The sequence below is a fragment of the Colletes gigas genome, unplaced genomic scaffold (assembly GCF_013123115.1).
Source record: "Colletes gigas isolate AHSC1104 unplaced genomic scaffold, ASM1312311v1 Colletes_gigas_Sc00017, whole genome shotgun sequence".
NCBI lineage: Eukaryota > Metazoa > Arthropoda > Insecta > Hymenoptera > Colletidae > Colletes > Colletes gigas.
In genome coordinates, this window is record NW_025106646.1 from 1548258 (window position 1) to 1565986 (window position 17729).

Below are 17729 nucleotides of genomic sequence, written 5' to 3' on the forward strand. Positions count from 1 at the left end.
TTTTATGCGGATACGTCGGGTCCAGCGATAAGCGCTTAACGGTGGACGGATACCGAATCGATCGATTTTTTAATTCGACACGTACCCGACGAGACCATAATCTCTCCCCTCGATACTTTTATCTCGTCGTATATTTGAGCATGTACGGCAGATTAGATAAGAGCACCGACAACGATACACGGTTGTAGAGATTTATATACATTTTACTGTGTTTGTCTTCATCGTGCCTGCAGTTAAGTTCGTTGGAAATGCAAGGAAGCCGCGACCTATAATTTTTTACCTCATATTTCATAGCGTCAGCTTTTATCGGGGGTTATAATGCACGAGCAGGGCCAGCTGGAGGCATTAAACATTATTTTCTACTCCATTTTAGCAAATTTTAATCATGACCAAGACCTCAATTGTTAGCAAAGACACACACTTACGTCATAGTAGCAAAGCTGACATTTTTTTCACCGACAATTGATCGAATAAAATGTGTGAAAAATAGTCTGGCGTTTAAATAATTGGTCTAAGTTTTTTATCGAAGCAAATGTAAACAATTAAAAAGTCGACAGTTTTTTTTTTCTACTCCAAAAATTGATAAACTTTTTAAAATACTATTTTAAAAATAATCAAAATATCTATTATCCATGAAAATTTCTTCATAATTGTGAGAAAAAGAAACGAATTAATTTGATAGAATTTTTCTGAATTGTTTTCAATTTAATTATTGTATTGTATGTATAACAAATTATTATTGTAAATTTAATTTTTCACCTAACGAAGAAACAGTTGTTTACCTTTTATTTGTCATTCGAATTTTGTATTAAGATAAGAATTGTATCTGTTTGTAATCATATATATAAACAAATTGCGATAAAATTATTGTCTCAGTATTAATTATATGATAAATACGATTTCAGTTGGAGTTATTATTATGAATCTGAAAATTGACATCTACTTAATGATTTTATTGTAATGATCCTGAAATTTCTCAAAATCTACAAAGTAAATCCGTGTAATATTCGCTATGAAGGTGTACAATTACATGAAAATACGTGTAAATTAAAAGTATTATGACCTTTAGTTAATTACATCTATGATTTTGCTATGCCAGTGTTTATCATAATTTAACTGTGAATTATTTCATCAAACATCGATCGTATATTAGATAATATTAAAATTGCCTTTATCAAATTTAGCAATAAATAAAAATACACAAATCACTCAATTCAACACAATTCACTAAAACAAAATGTCTGCAAAGAAAAACAAAGAGCCAAGAGTATATTCACAGCCAACGAATAAAAACAAAGATATCATGTCTATTGCCTCTTACTGTTGATCCAACTATAGTTCCATTCTACAACTTCAAACTCAATTACGTATTCTTTAAATTTACCTAAACGTAACACAATAATAAATAGATTCATTGTTGATGCTCACGTTTCAAAACACGGCTGAAGGGAACAAAGAATGCTGTCACGTAGTACTCCAAATTCGTAATAAATCACACCCACGCTAAAATCACACCAGAGGTTCGGACACTTGTGTTTAAAAATTTTCGTAGTTGGATATCGTGCGCACAATCGTATCGCGTGAAACAGATAACAAATTATTCAGACAGTTATTGCTCCGATCGTTACGAGTGAGAAATTCGATTGTCGACGCGAACTTGATTCAACGGTGGCACCGATTCTGCTTGGAAAGGTAAATCCACTCGATTGGTTCTTCCCAATGTTGTTTAAACGTAGCACGACGCGAAACTACCGCCGCGACATAGCTTCGCCCGCGAAAGACGGCCGATGACTGAGGATTTAATTATTTCGTATTACGGGGTTCCCTCACTTGTCGCTCTACGTCTGCGCAGTGACTGTTTCTTGGTCACTCTACGCGCTACGTGTGTTCACTAAACGCGCGACTCCTTGAATTCTGCGCAACCTTCGATTATTCGCGATTTCTTCCGCATTCAGTTCCCCACATATTTTTCAACGTCAACGCATTACACCTTCCTGAGTCATGCGTGGGAAATGTTACACGCAGAGTCCCTGAAACTCTGCAACTTCTTTTTTCTTCACTAATATCGAACACGAAATATAATTCAACAAAGAGAAAACCTCAGTCTTGCGCAAACGGATTTCTATCGACGCTCAGAGTTCGTGTATGAGTCGTTTTTCTAGAAAAATTATTATTATTTAATATTTATTATTGAGGAAGAAAGAAATAAAACGGATACTATTGGATCTAATTGTATTTAATTATATTTAGTTTCTCCTTTTGCAACTATGAGCTTCAAATAATTATAATTACGCGGTTAGATCGAACTGTGTTTAACTATTTTTACTTTTTTCATTTGCAGCTATAAACTTCAAGTAATTACAATTACATGGTTAGGAGGTCTAACATAATTTAAGTGTCTTTATCTTTTCTTTTTACAACTATAAGCTTCAAATAATTATAATCACATTTAACTGTTTTTACTTTTGCCTATTGCAATTATAAACTGAAAATAAGTATAATTACATGGTGAGGTCCAGCTATATTTAATTATTTTTACTTTTTTTTTCTCAAGTATAGGTGAGTATAGGTAATATTTAATCATACGTAGTTCTTCTCATTTTTTCCTTTTTTAACTGTAAGTCTCAAGTAATAATAATTCTACTTTAAAGGGTTAAATTAAACCCGACATATTTCTAAATTCTAAATGGAATCGCGTACGTTTCGATCATTGCAAATGCACTTTAAGCTGATATTTTTTATTTAAAATTACAAGTAAATACTATATTGTCGCTGGAGACAAATTTAAACCTTATCTGAAATAAGTGATACGAGTTTTGAAAAAGTTAGGGCCACTGAATAAATACATGACTCGTTGTCTAATCAATTTCTGTGTAAACTTACACAATCGGTTGTTTGCTTGGGACAGTGGTCATCGGTGATCCACTTAACGCGAGTTTTTTTGTGACTTCTGTGTTACCATCCGTACAAGAAGTTTTCAGTTATGCTTAGCTACGTATAATTCCATTATTGACAAAGTGTGCGAGAGGTTAGGATCCGAGAACATCTATAGTTTTCAAGGTACAGTAATGATTCTTAAAATGAACATCGCTTCGATATTGACACGTTTCACTGGCTCCAAGGATAAAAATGTTCAACTTACGAATCACATCCGGGATTCATTTTAGGAATCATTACTGTCCCACGTAAATTTTTACGACAGACTGTACCATTCGCGCCCCAAACGAAACGTTAATCGCTAAAACCGAAACCGTACAAGCAGTAACCACCTAATTCCAGTTGTAAACCGAAATTGAAACATTAGAGTCAAACAGCAAAATTCAATAAAATAGTCGAACAATGCTATATCTAGCTCCGGGATAAACTATTACGATGTCTACACGATTTCTCGGTTGAATGCGACGTAAATCTCGGGCGGGCGTAAAATTTACTGGCGCGGCGATATGTTCGTACGCGTATCCGTACGTATGTATATAAATTTGCATAACGTGTGTACGGTACCGTATAAAACGAGGAACAAATCTCGAGCAATTGGCTTCACGAAACATCGTGGTTCGACACGGGGGAAACACTACGGAGTACCGAACTCTCGATATGGTGTTAACTGGTCGAAAACAACGCCCTATAAATCGCGAGCATAGAATCGCGCGAACAAATTGCCGAACGAACGAAAAAGGAACACGGGGTGAGGAAAATCGAAGGCGGCGGGGGCGTTTCGTAACGTGCGAACGTTTGGTTTGTTTCGTGGTAAAACAACCTGGTGCACCCGTGTTGAGACATAGGTGAAAAGTCTGGCGTGCGTTTCGTGCATGCGCTTTATACGTAATGCATGTGTTACGGAAACCAGACACGGTAAAATAGATAGGGTTGCCAAAGATCGTGCAAACGATCTACGTCGACGGAGCACACGCCGCGCCGGCCGGGATCTCGCGGCTGCACGATTAACTACGGACAATGTAATCGAGACGATAAACTCGATAACTCGTAATTAAAGTTTCCAGATCGACCGGCGACCGCGGGGGAATGAATTAATTACAAGTAATTGCGAGATCGGCTTACGCAACGTCCAGAACGTTGGGACGATTTTATCGTAAAAGTACAAGCGATCGCGCTTCGCGATTAATTTGTCAGTCTCGCTGTTCTTCTGTTCCCGACGGGGATGCAGGGATTCTTTCGCCTTGGAGCAATTTTTTACTCTTCTGCGAACACGCCATCGATGAAGAAATAGAGATTGTAACTGTAGCGACGAACATGGGAATTTTACGCGATGACCCTCGTTTTACGGAGTAAAATTTATTTATTTGGAGTTGTACAATTTCTTTACTGACAACTACTCGTCACTTAGTAGATACTCGATGCTTTTTGAGATATAAATATTAATTTAGTTCCTAAGTTTTTGTGTATTTTTGTATTAATAGAATATATGTACCAAGTAGAAGTTTATCGATGTTGCGATGTTGTAACAATTAGGAGAATCAACTTCAACAGAGTCTAATGACGCTTAAGTACTACAATCACATACCGAATCGCTTGTAAGTGTCACAGCCAGGCGTAGACTGCATGACACTTACGAACAATTCAATTTGTTAGCATAATACACACGGAAACTTATGAACTGAATTGATATTAAATTATGGAATGTACTTTACATTATATTAATATAGAAAAAGAAGAGACTTTGCGCCGTGGGATCTAAAATCTTGATGTTGAAAATTATTTAACTGAATAACTTGCTACGGGCGTGTAATTTGTACAGGATAGCAGGTTTGTAACCGATCGAGGGAACTTGCAACAGTTTCAGGTTTTTTTTACATAACTGGACGTACAGAACTGGTATTTCCATAAAAATAATATAGTCTACCTATATATTGGTTTATTGCAACAGTATTAAGGAAACATTTGAATTCTATTTAATACGAGCATTCAGAGCCTCGTTCAATGTACGACAATACTATTTATACTATCGTGTCAGGCATCTTACAGTCGGCTAAACTGCAATTAAAGCTCGTGTATTGACTTTTGACCTCGGATAAAGACGAATGTGGGTCGTCGAAATCTTTTCACGGACCCACGTGCGCGCAACACGCGTCACGATCGGCCAATATAAATGTAATTATGCGCGCTGTGTACTGTCGATTTTACTTTTGGGTCGGAGGAACAGGAAGCCACGACCGTCCTACGGCCACGGAATTTTAACAAGTGGAAAATTTGTCTGCCATCGTGTTGCAAAACTGGACTCGTTTAATTCGAGACGTTTCTACTCGCATCAACTTCACAAAAGTATCAAATTACTTTACAGAGTATTAATAAATAAAATATTAACCTTGCCTAGATTTTCAAATCTGTGAATGATAAGATTGCTGTAACACCTTTACAGAAGGTAAATTGATATAAAAGAATTACCAATATAAAGTTGTTTAAATTTATCAAACATTTCACTCACTCTAAAGAATTTTATTCTGAGTTTACGAGTCGCCTCTTCAACAAAGCCAAGGTTTGAAGAATCGAATTCATCGAGACTAGCTGGAACACCTTTAATGAGAGCGCCATGATTTTGAATAATGAAATTGTTAAGTAGCCTGACCGAAAGGTTTTCCAACGGCTCGTATTTCCATGGAACAATATTTCCTTAGTAATAATTAGACACAACAAGCTTCGTAGGAAGCAACGTTCCTCTGGGCACAATTGAGAGTGAGAAACGCGTGACATGACGCGAGCGGAAAAGAGAGAACTGGGATGATAAATTGCGTACAGTGTGTACAACGAAACAACCACCGTTAGTTGCACCATGTCAGAAACGGTTTCACGCATCGTCGCGATCGCGCGGCTGATTTAATATACCGAATATTTAATTCTGATCATTAGCACTGATACGCGACACGGAACAATGCCAAGCATCAATATTTCGCTTAACGGCGTGGTATTTTTATCGGGCGACGACGCCGGTATGCAGTTTTGCGTTACACGCGAGGCTCGTTAAGCAAAATGCGTGTCACGGTGTCCGCGGCAACAATTAACGGCGAGATACACGCGACGCGTTACGTAGGAGGAAAACAGAAAATAGTAGACAAGACACCAAAGGGAGCAACGAGTCGCAAAATAGTATCCGTCGACGTTAATCGAGACCAGAATTCTGCAAAATGGGGAGTTTATACGTGAAAGGTATCATTTCATTTTTATAGTTCGAGAACAGTTATGAACCAGTTATGCATCGAGATGCTGCAAGAACGAAGCAACGATATCCGTTCGAATATTTGCGACGTTAACGACTTTAACAGTTTAGCTTTCAGTCGAGGATGTCGGATTATTATTATAGTTAAATGCTTTCATCGGCGAAGATTTAATTTATTATGTATTATGATTCACTCCATAGAATTAAGATAGTAATATACTTTTATTGTTTTATAGATATACTGTCTTATTTATTCTTTTTAGTATATTACTACTTTTTTCTTGTTAAAGATACAATTTTGTAACTGAATATAATTAAGACTTGGTGATATTCAAGAAGAAATCTTTTTCTTACAAATGTTCTTTCCTATGAAAGATTTTCGAACTGATTTAATGTATCTCACGTTACAAAAATGAGTGACTGTGATTGTTTAAAATTACTAATTGGGAAGAGTATTGACTTAGTAACGTCCAGTGGCGAGCGTCGCCATGATAAGAATAGCGCAGTCTGTAGCATTGAATTTTTAAAGACAGACTGGAGACTTCAATGCTTGTAGGCGAGCACGAACCTCCTCGTTCACGATATTTCGTATTCTGACACAAAAATTTGATTTCTTCTACACGAACACATTGAACTATTTCAATTTATTCAACGGTGGATTCAAGTTACTTTGCTAGCCACGAATTATGTTAAATATAAAGAGCAAAGGATCCAATGGCTGCTACGTTAATCTTAGCACAGTTCAATTTTCATTAAATTCTCCAATTCCCAAATACGGTATCTATATATTTTAAATACTTTGGCGAGCGTATACTGTTAAAGTTAGAGTTAACACGTGTGGACGAGCTTCGTAATTTTCACTCGAAGAGTGAAAAAGTTATCAAGAGTATATTAGTATCGAAGAACCATTTGTTGTTGATAGTTAAAAAGAGGTACAAATAGCCTGTCCGGCTGGCATTCCTACATTAATAATTTCCTCGAATTTCCGTCGCGTTACATGAAGCATCGTGTAACGGACAAATGATCCCGCTGCCGGCCAATCTTTCGCGAGTTTAATTTCCCCGGGCGTGACAGTCGCCCGTGACATTAATTGCGAGCGGCGCATGCCGCGGATGTTCGAGAGTACAATTGAAAATGAGAAACACGTGACGGGACACGAGCGCGAAACACAGCGGGAACGAAGAAGACTAACGGGCCACGGGCGTTCGGTGGAACAAGTATCGCGGCCTGTTCTCGCAGCCTACGCCGGTGAAGAGAGGTTATTAGATGCAGAACGTCGTGTCGTAATAAATGCCCGGCGCATAAATACGCTCCGCGGCGCGGCCAGCCGTGCAGCCACGTCGCGGAGGTCGTTTCCATGTCGTCTAAATTCCTGCCGCGCGACCAGGAATGCCTGAGCATTCGACAGTTGCACTTGAACCAGGAAATCGTCGTTTCGCCTGGAATCCCGCCTGCGCCGCAACGAGAAACGGCTCTTTGTCATCTGCCACCGACGCGAAACTATCAGGATTATGCTAAATTTTCACCGAGTCAGCCATTTTCATTTATTAACGGCGCTCCAAAGGCGCCATTTCGGATTCCAAATATGTGTAAATCCACCATTATTTACCATCAGGCTTACTCGTTTTCTTCAGCACTGCTAATAAATATTCCGTATCGCGTGACTCTTTTTAAGACATTCGCTGTCAGACCAAACCTCTCAAAACTTTGCGTTTGGACAATTTGAAGCTAGCATGCCCAGAGTTTGGCATGGAACTTCTTCTTAGAGCTTCGTTAAAATTCAAGAGTCTCATCTAGATTTACTTGTTTAAACATCTAATCTTGAGAGTTAATTTTTTTAGTTTCATGGTGAAAAATCGTGTCACCCGTGTGTGGATGGCGTGACAGTCGATGTGTTAATTAAATAGGATACTCAAAGTCAATGAAAATATTGACGTAAACACGTGACCTATTTGGCCTTGTTCTTGAGTTAAACTTTCTTGACTATGTTAATGTATCTTCTGTAATTTTGTAAATGACGTACAATGAACAAATGCGATGGGGAAGTTGTTAAAGCCCAAATGCATGTAAGGAAATAATTTAAAACAGATACAATTAACTTAAGATGGCGAAACCTGCACCCTCGATGACCAAAGTTGTCGAATTTAGGAAAACCAGAGGTCTCAACACGCAACGTTACAAATAGTCATCAACGAATTTGAACCATAAGACACTTCTTGTTATAAGTACAATTTCTTATCGTCGATGCAAGAATCTGTAACAATTTTTTAAGGATTCCTTCCGCCCAAATGTAAATATCCCAGCGTCTATCGTAGTCGATCGCCGTTGCACCGGCAACAAAAAAGAGAAATTGAGGAGAAAAATCATCGTGGAGAGCGAAACAGAGAAACGTGAGCCTCGCGGAGGAACGCGGGATTTCTTGTATAATCCTTGAGGTGCAATTTCAGCGGAGGAAAGGACACCGTTAATGGCGACGGTCCACTATTCAGACTCCATTCTGTTCCGCTCTGGTTCCACGGAGCGGCGAAAACTTCGATCGGTCCCCACCCGTTGGTCGTACCGCAACCATTACGATATATTATTATGCTCCCGTGTCACACCGACAAAGCTGGACCAAATCGCCAGGTGCAATCACGATCGCGTACAATTAACGTGCAATTATGTCCCCGAGGCTTTCGAAACTCCCTTTACCGTGCTCTATATACATGGGTGTACTCGTAGGCGACTCTACACGCGCCCGACTGTTACGAAACTGCAGCCGATCGACGTCATACAGCTTGATTGAATCCCCTTTCTTCGTAGAAATAGTTCTTTTTTCATGGCTTCGAAGCCGCGTAGGAGGAAGAGTTTAAGTACACAATTGTGACCGCGGTGAGGAACGACTCGTCGACAGTCGTTTTATCTTTCGAGTCGTCCGTTGAAATCGTTCTACGAAGCAGCGTGTCGCAAACTTCGTGTTTCCGTCTTTTTTTTCTACTTTGAAACCAGACGAAATAACAGTTTCGAATGAAAAATTAATTTTTATTTCAACGGATGACAGTTATCGTTTAGTCTCGAAGAAATAAAGTTACGAAACTATTGATTTTATTTTATTTTAAATTCCTTAGAAACCATAACAAATTGGTGTAAGTAATTTTCAACGTTGTACTCCAATATTTTTAATTTCCCAGCAATCTCCAGTGTAGCAAAACGTGGATTATTCGTAATCATAAATCCATACAAAATCTATAACGTATTACTAAAAATTTATAAATTGTATAACATTGAAACAACTTTATTGTAATTATTTATTTTAATTTAGTCAGAATTCATAATTATTGAATAATTTAAACTAGCATGTTTTTAAGAGTATCTTTTTAGAGTTAAAAAGCTGTGGTCTTTAAATGCCAGTTGGTGAATCCTCATTGGGCTCTAAGGGGGATCCCCCAAGTTAGAAGGGATAAAAATGTTCAATTTACGAATCACGTTTGGAGCTTCCTTTAAGAATCATTAAAATATACAAGGTCTCATTATTAGAGTGGGAAGCAAAGCGTATTGTAAAGTAACAACGAGTACAGAGTAGATATTAGAGTACAGAGGGGGGTGAAGAACTGAGAGTATGTTCTTTGGAGTGCATACACCCTGCGCAACAGACACGTTAAAATAAATAAATAATAGACGAATGTTTCCTCCGTTGCTAAATTTTCCCAGTCCTCTTATCAGAATCGTGCAGAAATCCTAACTAATTACGCATTTCCATCGCGAAGTGGAAGATGACGAGTTGCAAAAGAAAAGAACCAGTTGCACAAAAACGTTACGAAACAAACGCTTCTGCGCGTCTTTTATCGTCCCCGTTGCGACGATATTCGTCTACGGGGCGGAGGACTCGTTAACCGAAGACCTCGTGGGATCTGCAAGCCAGGGAGCCTATTTACTCCTCGCGAAATTCTTCGTCGGTTCGTCATTGTACGATCATGAGACAGGACGTCGTCTGTGACCCGGTGCCGCCGCAACCGTGCCTATTGTCACGAAATCGAGGAATGGGACGAAATAACCCGTTTTCTGTCGCGTTGTGTAACGTCGTGTACCATTGTTCGCGTCCTCGAAACACCTTGCGTACACGTTCGACGCGGTGACAAGAATTTTTTTGCGCGTTTCAAAACGGTTCGAGGAGCGATCGCGTTCTCTGGAAAACAGAATTTCCGTCGGTAACGGGCTGACAATGCAGTATTGTGAATTGTCTTCCTCCTTGCGAACCGAAAATCAAACGTCGCACGTTCTTTTCCAACCATACCATACCACGTGGTCGAATTCATTACATCGTATGCTAATTATTCCGCGTGCATGCAAGAATTCCAACTCGAAGTTCGCGCGTTTGAGAGTTCAGCTTTGATCAGAGTTGGACAAAGTTTTATTCGGATATTGGACAACAGATAGTAAACATTTTACTCGTTGTTAATGCATTGACTACTAGTTTCCTTAAAATAGAAATATTTGTACCCGATTATTTATACCATTTCTAATAACAGTAGCGTTGTATACAACTTCACAATACGATTCTTTTATCCTAAACAATTTTGTAATACATTGTAAATTTGAAAATGCATTGCATAAATTACACTTGAAACAAAAAAATAGAGATCTTAATATTAAAAAATTATGCATCTCAGGATGTAAAGATACGTGACATTAAAATATAATATTTTTGAAGGTCGTAAAATATTTGCAATCTCGTCTGGAATTGCTAGCTCTTCCAAGCAAAAAAGTTGTCGAGAGAAAAGATTATACGCCTCTAGCATTGTTTTCAATACGATACGTGGAGTCCCAAGAAAACTATTTCGATGGGGTTTGACTTGTTAATAAGTGTTTTTAGAGAACCTGTCTCATTACTTTTTACACACACCTCGTATAGCCCAACTAGTTTAATATGATCCCTGAGGTAGTAGTTTGAGCGTGGAGAAGCGAATGATAGAGATGAGGCCAGGTAATTGGACTATCGTCTAGGCTTATGGCCTTCAGTCTAGCTAGCGGCTCTTCTATTATTTAAAGAAGTAAGTTTACGGAAGGATGACACGACGTCGAATTCACTTTATGGATCTGGTTTAACTTGTTCTATGCACGGTGTAGTCATCTTCTATGCAATACTGTGTAATTATTACAGCGTACCATGCTTCATAACATTATATTAATTCTTCTTGATTTTATTACGTACTAAACTTGCAATAAAATATTTTTAATTCTTTAAATTGTAATTCGTAACATGCGTTTCTAGATTATACGTATAATCTAAAATACATAGATAACAGGAGTGAGTATTGAAAATGTATAATAAGTATTCATATTACTTCATAAGTAGTATGCCTGCATATTCCAAAATAAATATAAAATAAATTCTAAAATTATTAAATATTCCGATTAATAATAGGTTTGAATTGGCGTTGACAATAATTTTGCTACTGAAGTGCAAAACAAATGAATATTAAATACTTCATACTCTACAGAAAATAAAATTCAATATGTATAGAATATTCTCGTAGAAAAGAAATAATTTTACGTTCGATGCTCGATTTCTATCGTCCTCGAAATTTATTTATCTATTTTGAAAAGGGAGGCTATTGTTGAGCCAAAATATAAAGAAAATTCGGGGTTACTTACGAAGGACTTTGACACAATTTTTCTAACAAATACCAAATTTCTCGAATGATTTTCTACTATAACTTCGAATAAAAATTTTGTCAAAGTTAATCGAACGTCTGCGAAACCTTTTTTTTCATTTATTTGTTTAAAGTCGCATCAACCGCTAAGGGTTATTAGCGACTCGGAGAATACATTTTTAGAGCTTGTTGTACAATTTAGTCACTTTGAGGTACTGTAGTAGGTTTTGGATCGATGTGTTGTCCTTCAGATTGTCCTTTAGGGTTGGTTTTATGTTGTGCCGTTGCCTGATTGGAATATATTTTCTGCAGTGGATGATGATATGTTCTATTGTGAGGAGGTCTTTGCACGTTTCGCATATTGGTGGGCCTGCTTTTTGGAGGAGGTGTTGATGGGTCAGTTTGGTGTGGCTTATAATAATTCGTGATACTATCACTTGGTCTGGTCTGGGTAATTTCCAGGTAATGGATTTTTCGTAGAAGTCGTTTTTGATTAATTTTGTACGGGATTTTGTTAATGTGCTCCACTCTTTGTTCCAACAATTTTGAATTTTTTCTTTAAGAGTGGAGAGTAACGTTTCCAGATGTGTGCTGTTGTCGTGGTGGTTGGGGGTGGTTGAGTTGGCTGCTTCTTTAGCTGCGCGGTCCGCTTTTTCGTTGCCGGTTATATCAATATGGGAAGAAATCCATATTATTGTTATTGAATTGTTCTTTTGGCTTGATCTGGTGTAGGTTTCTTGACATTCTTGAATGACAGTGCGAAACCTTCTTTGTTAGATCAGAAGGAACAAAGTCTTTATAGCGATCGACTACGAAAATCGATATCACGCGACCATTCGCTAGCATTTTTTACCTTTCCCTTGCTCCTGCACCGCGATCCTGGATCCTTGTAAATCGTAACACGAGGACACAGCGAGAGGTCTCCAGCCGTGGATCAGCTGTACTCACCTGAAATCAGAAAACACAAGGCGGTTGAGTGCATTCGGCCGTGCGTGTACCTTGTTCTTTCAATAGAAAATGCTAGGAGATCGTAAATTTACCTCGTTTACCTTGCATGGATAAGATATGTGCCGAGCTCCGTGAGAAGACACGCGTGAGTAGAAAGAGTATCGTAAAATACAATGTTCGTATATCCGCTCCGGCATCCGCGGCACTAAACTATGAACGCGAGTCTCGGCTTTCCGAAATTTGCATTACCGCGGACGGGGATGTTCGTTGAAAATTAACGACACCATGGGAGGCTTAATTATTTCCAACCACGTTAACCATAGCTTTTCGCTGTGATTCATACAGTACCGACTTTCCGAAATGCAAATTTCCGGGGACGCTTTGAATCGCAAATTTCTACATACCGAACGTGAACCCGACTTCTTTATTAGCTACGATCACAATTTCTATCCACTACTCCCACGACACAAAACCACCTATTCTCGTCCTAACGATTCTGTCCATTTTACGCGATATCAATTTACGTAACTTCGAACAAGCGTTTTCCAAAGAGAAACTTTGCAGTTTGTAAAGATCTATTTTTAATAATGCATTATTGAAGTTTGATAATGATAAACTGTACTTAAAGAATGGAGGGCGTCTATATGCCTGGGAATTAATTCATTATCGTAAGCTTCGCTATCTGTATTATCTGACGCAAATCAACAACAGCACAAATGTTCACATTTTTGTGCATAATTGTTCATAGTTCAGAAAAGTCCACTAAAATGAGCATAAATGTAGTTCTACCTAGTATATTTACAATAAACGCTTATCGTGATAAATTAATCGTAAATTAGCCAACGAACTTGACCAAGCCCTAACATCGACAAAATCGCGTTTAATTCGTTACTTTCTCCAAGTTTGCTGTACGAAATGGCAGCGTACAAATAGCGTAGAGGGAAAGGTCGCGGCGTACTGTCAATGACACTTCCTAAAAGCCTCCGGTATCCACGTTGCATCGGCATCTCAACCGGTGACGTTCACTCGAGCTCGCGCTGTATATCCAACGTGAGAGAAGAAGTGCATTCACCTCGGCCGTTTGCATCGTTTACAGCCGTTGCAACCTTCCCCAGCTTTTCTAGCCTCTTGCCGGAGCGGCTCTATCTCGACCACGGTCCACACTTATGCACTTACGCGTTAATGCCGTAACGACCGAGTCGGCTGCTGCAGTTGCAGTTGCAGTTGCAGTTGCACCGACAGGCCGAGGGCAAGGCAGACTCCTCCGAGGGCAAGCTACCAACACCGACGTCTGATTTATTTCCTTTACCCCTCTCCGTATTTCACCTCTCTAACGCTTCTTGATCGTTGCCCTCTGTTTTGAATAGACTTTTCCGCCAACTATTCATTCCGACGAACAACGACCTTTTTCCAGCTTGTTAGAGCTTACTCATTTCGTTCTCGAACTAACATATTTCTCTTAATTATATCAGCCTCTACATGTACGCAATTAAATATACTTAAATAAAGAATTTATGTAGTAATGATTCTTAAAATGACTGTGATTCGTAAATTGAACATTAGTATCTAACAGAAATGCATTGTTACATATTTGGCGAAAAATACCACATCCTGATGATCGTAAAAATTAATCCTCCTTGTAAAACTGTACGACGAATATATCCTTTGTATTTTTTTATAAGTCGTTGATTCCATTTTCATTCTTATTGGTGTATCTTCTACATCGATCCATTATCGTTTTATGGGCAAACGTTACGATGATAATTTTTATGTTTTGACTGGACGAAGCTCATCGAAATTAGCCGAAAATTGTACAGTAGCCGATAAAACGTTCGAACAATGCGAACATCGCGCTTATGGTCAAGACAGGAAGCGTCTCGGTTTCGAAGTCGTCGGAGGTCATTTTCAAGAGCGTCTATCTTCTCGGACAGAGAGCGTTCCGGAGCAGAGAGGATCGAGTGGCCAATGGAGAGTAAGTATGGGGCCAGGTAAGTGATCGGAAGAAGGCCTTCACGGCCGTACGCCCACTGTAAATTTTACTACGTCATCTCCGGGAACGACCTCGTCCCAGAACCGGCACTAAATCCTTTTACGATCCGACCGGCAGCCAGCCAGCTCCGACGGTACTCCGTTCCTCGATGTCGTTGACTCGCTTTTTCATTCCATTCTTCCTGTAGCCACGCCGAAGGAAGAGTAAACAAGACATCGAAACGTCGAACCGTAAGAAAGATGGCACAGACATGACGCACAGTGGTCAGAAATCCCAAATAGATGATCAAAATAACACGGTCGAACCTCTAATACACCAATTAAGAGACTTTTAACTCTTTTTATATACAGTCACACTCGTATTCGTACACTGCAATGAAAATTCACTATGAATTTTTTCCATTTTTACCAAATGTTGTTTATTACAGCTGTGTTACTTCTATTTACTAATTGTAAGTAATTTTGTTTCTTGAAATTGCTATTTCTATGACTTTTGTTTGTGTTTCTTCTGCATTATTGTGATGACTAAGTCGGATGTGTTTCATTGTTTTATTAGTTATTATATCTATGTATATTTGTACATTCTAATGGTGATACAATAAATTATTTCCATTTATTTTTACCAAATGTTGTTTACTACAACTGTGTTACTTCTATTCACGAAGTACTTTTGATGTTGTTTTCTTCTAATACTAACATAAAATACAATTAATTAAATACTTCAAGTATGATACAATAATCCTAACAATATTTTCCATTATTTTGTAATTTTTTAGTGACCCAAACGATCACCCATCCTTGTACTGTACGCAATCAACGCAGCTTCACTTTAATTATCATACGAGAACCTCTCTCTCTCTTTTAAGATTGTTTATTTACAGAAATAACAATTATTGCAAAATATATATAACCGGTGTTGACAAGTTTTACTTTTAATTTATTCAAATATAAACCTTCAAATGTCCCAAAGTATGAAAAAATAGACCTATGCCAGTTTCAAAAACAATTTACAAGAAACAACTGTTGTTTAATTTATAATGAATCACTATTATAATGTAAGAATACGAGTGTATAAATTGTCTCGTATCTTATTTGCTGCTAAATTATATAAACTTTTTAATACGAGCCGAGTTGCGTTGAATTACATTCCGTTTGTTTCTCGAACCATCCAAGTCTTATCTAGTGCCACTAATGCTTCGGAGTGTGAAGGCACATCCTCATCTTTCCATTGCAGTTTTCTTATTCGACGCAAGAAGTTAAAATACTGCGAACAATATCTGTGGCAACCAAACCTGCAACGTTTTTGTCGGATCGAAGACATTTTGTTAGATCGTTATTTGCATCCAGGTATTCTGTGCAACATAGAACCAGTTTCTGTCGTGTCTTGCGAAATTGTTTTCGCTTCATTGTTTTCTTCAACTTCGTGGTATATTTTCTCTTTTTTACACAAATATTCTTCAATGGAAGATCGTGCAGTTCCAAATTCAACTTCTTCGTTTCCAAAGACAGGAAAAAAATTTTCGAAGCATATTCTTTTCATAGTTCCGATTGAAAAATTCGACAACTTTCTGATCAGGTGTCACGGTCTGTTTCGTTCACTAATAACACAGTTTTTTTCTCTGTGACTGTACAGGATTTGCTGTTTTTTTAATTTCTGGCAAAAAAATCCATTCTATTGATTCCAAACTTACGGATATGACGTGTTTGGTTAGAAATAGGTACGGAATAAATGACCGTAAATCCAGCATTAACGTTCTCAAGGGTGATTAAAAGGAAACGACTCTGCATACATTTAGAATGTTTCACCCCACGGGCATTTAAACGAAAGTACGTGTCAAATAGTTTACGATAAGGAAGTGTTGTGTAATCGTTAACCGACAAAGTTTAATTGAACATAAATACAAGCAACAGTCATTACTTCATAGCGTTCAGATATAAGAGAATGTATTACTACGTTGATCGTATCGAAAGGTTTATACGTATACTCGCGTTGAAAGTTCAACAACGAAGGTAATATTACGGTTCGATTACTATGCATGCTTTTCTTGAATTACGCGCGAATATTAATGAATATTAAATACGCGAGGTTGTGTGTCTTGAGACAACCTGAACGTTGACAAATCATTACAGAATTTCAAATTAAAACAGTCGGAGCAGAGGCACGGTGCTCCCTGTTTCTGACACATTAATCTAAATCGATATAGTAGTCGAGAATACGTCGTGCAATTTGTTATTTGTGGCCAAGACTCGTAGCCACCGAGCTACTGGTTCATAAGCAAATAACGCTGGACATTTTAATTTGCTGGTACTAGCTGGAAAAACAATCTCGACGTGACTTTGAAAAAGGGGGCTCGAGTTTAATTACCGTCACACGAGCGTTCAGCCTTACAGTCTCGGTACTTTCAAACGTAATCTGGTTGAAAAAATGTGAATTCCGTGTGTACAACTCACGTAAATCGTTCTGTCTTTTATTCGAGCAAGAAGTTTATTGTCATAGATTTATTTTAAAAAAGTAACGCGTTGAATGTAATATTCTAGAAATAACGAACAAGAGCAAACAGAATATTAAATACAATTGAAAGAATTCTAGGACATAGGTTAAACAATGTTCAATGAGCAAGTAAAATTTCGAATTTCAGTAGAATTCAGTAGAATTTCGAAACAAATAGAATCGAAGCACTATTCTTCGTAGTGTCTATTTTTTAACTGTTCATTCGATATAATTTCATTGTTCATTCGATATCCAGTGATATCTAAATAAAAAGAAAAATTCTGACGACAATGTTGTACGACAGTTCTGAGCATCAAAATGATTGATGGAGATAAGAGAAAGATTAAGAAATGCTGTAGGGAATAAAGAAATAAATAAGAAAGAATATATTTTTAATAATCGAATCCCCAAACAATCTCAAGCATTAGCTTTCGTAGAAACAGGTCTTAAATATTATGGAACACAGTTAATAAGCAATTCTTCCGAAGCAGGTCAC

The 17729-nt window shown here is 38.0% G+C and overlaps 1 protein-coding gene across 8 annotated transcripts in view; it reads right to left on the reverse strand.

Moving 5' to 3' along the window:
• The window catches only part of LOC122400381 (LIM domain only protein 7-like), a 199706-nt gene that overhangs the window by 94212 nt on the left and 87765 nt on the right, over positions 1-17729 (reverse strand). For 2 of the 8 annotated variants that reach the window (XM_043401823.1, XM_043401822.1), the window contains one exon: positions 12659-12753. The exons of 4 other annotated variants lie outside the window; for them this stretch is intronic. The gene's annotated coding sequence lies outside the window, so the exon portion shown is untranslated. Of the gene's footprint in view, positions 1-1428; positions 1773-12658; positions 12754-17729 lie in introns of those variants that run through there. 2 more of the 8 variants (XM_043401820.1, XM_043401821.1) reach the window with 1 other exon arrangement.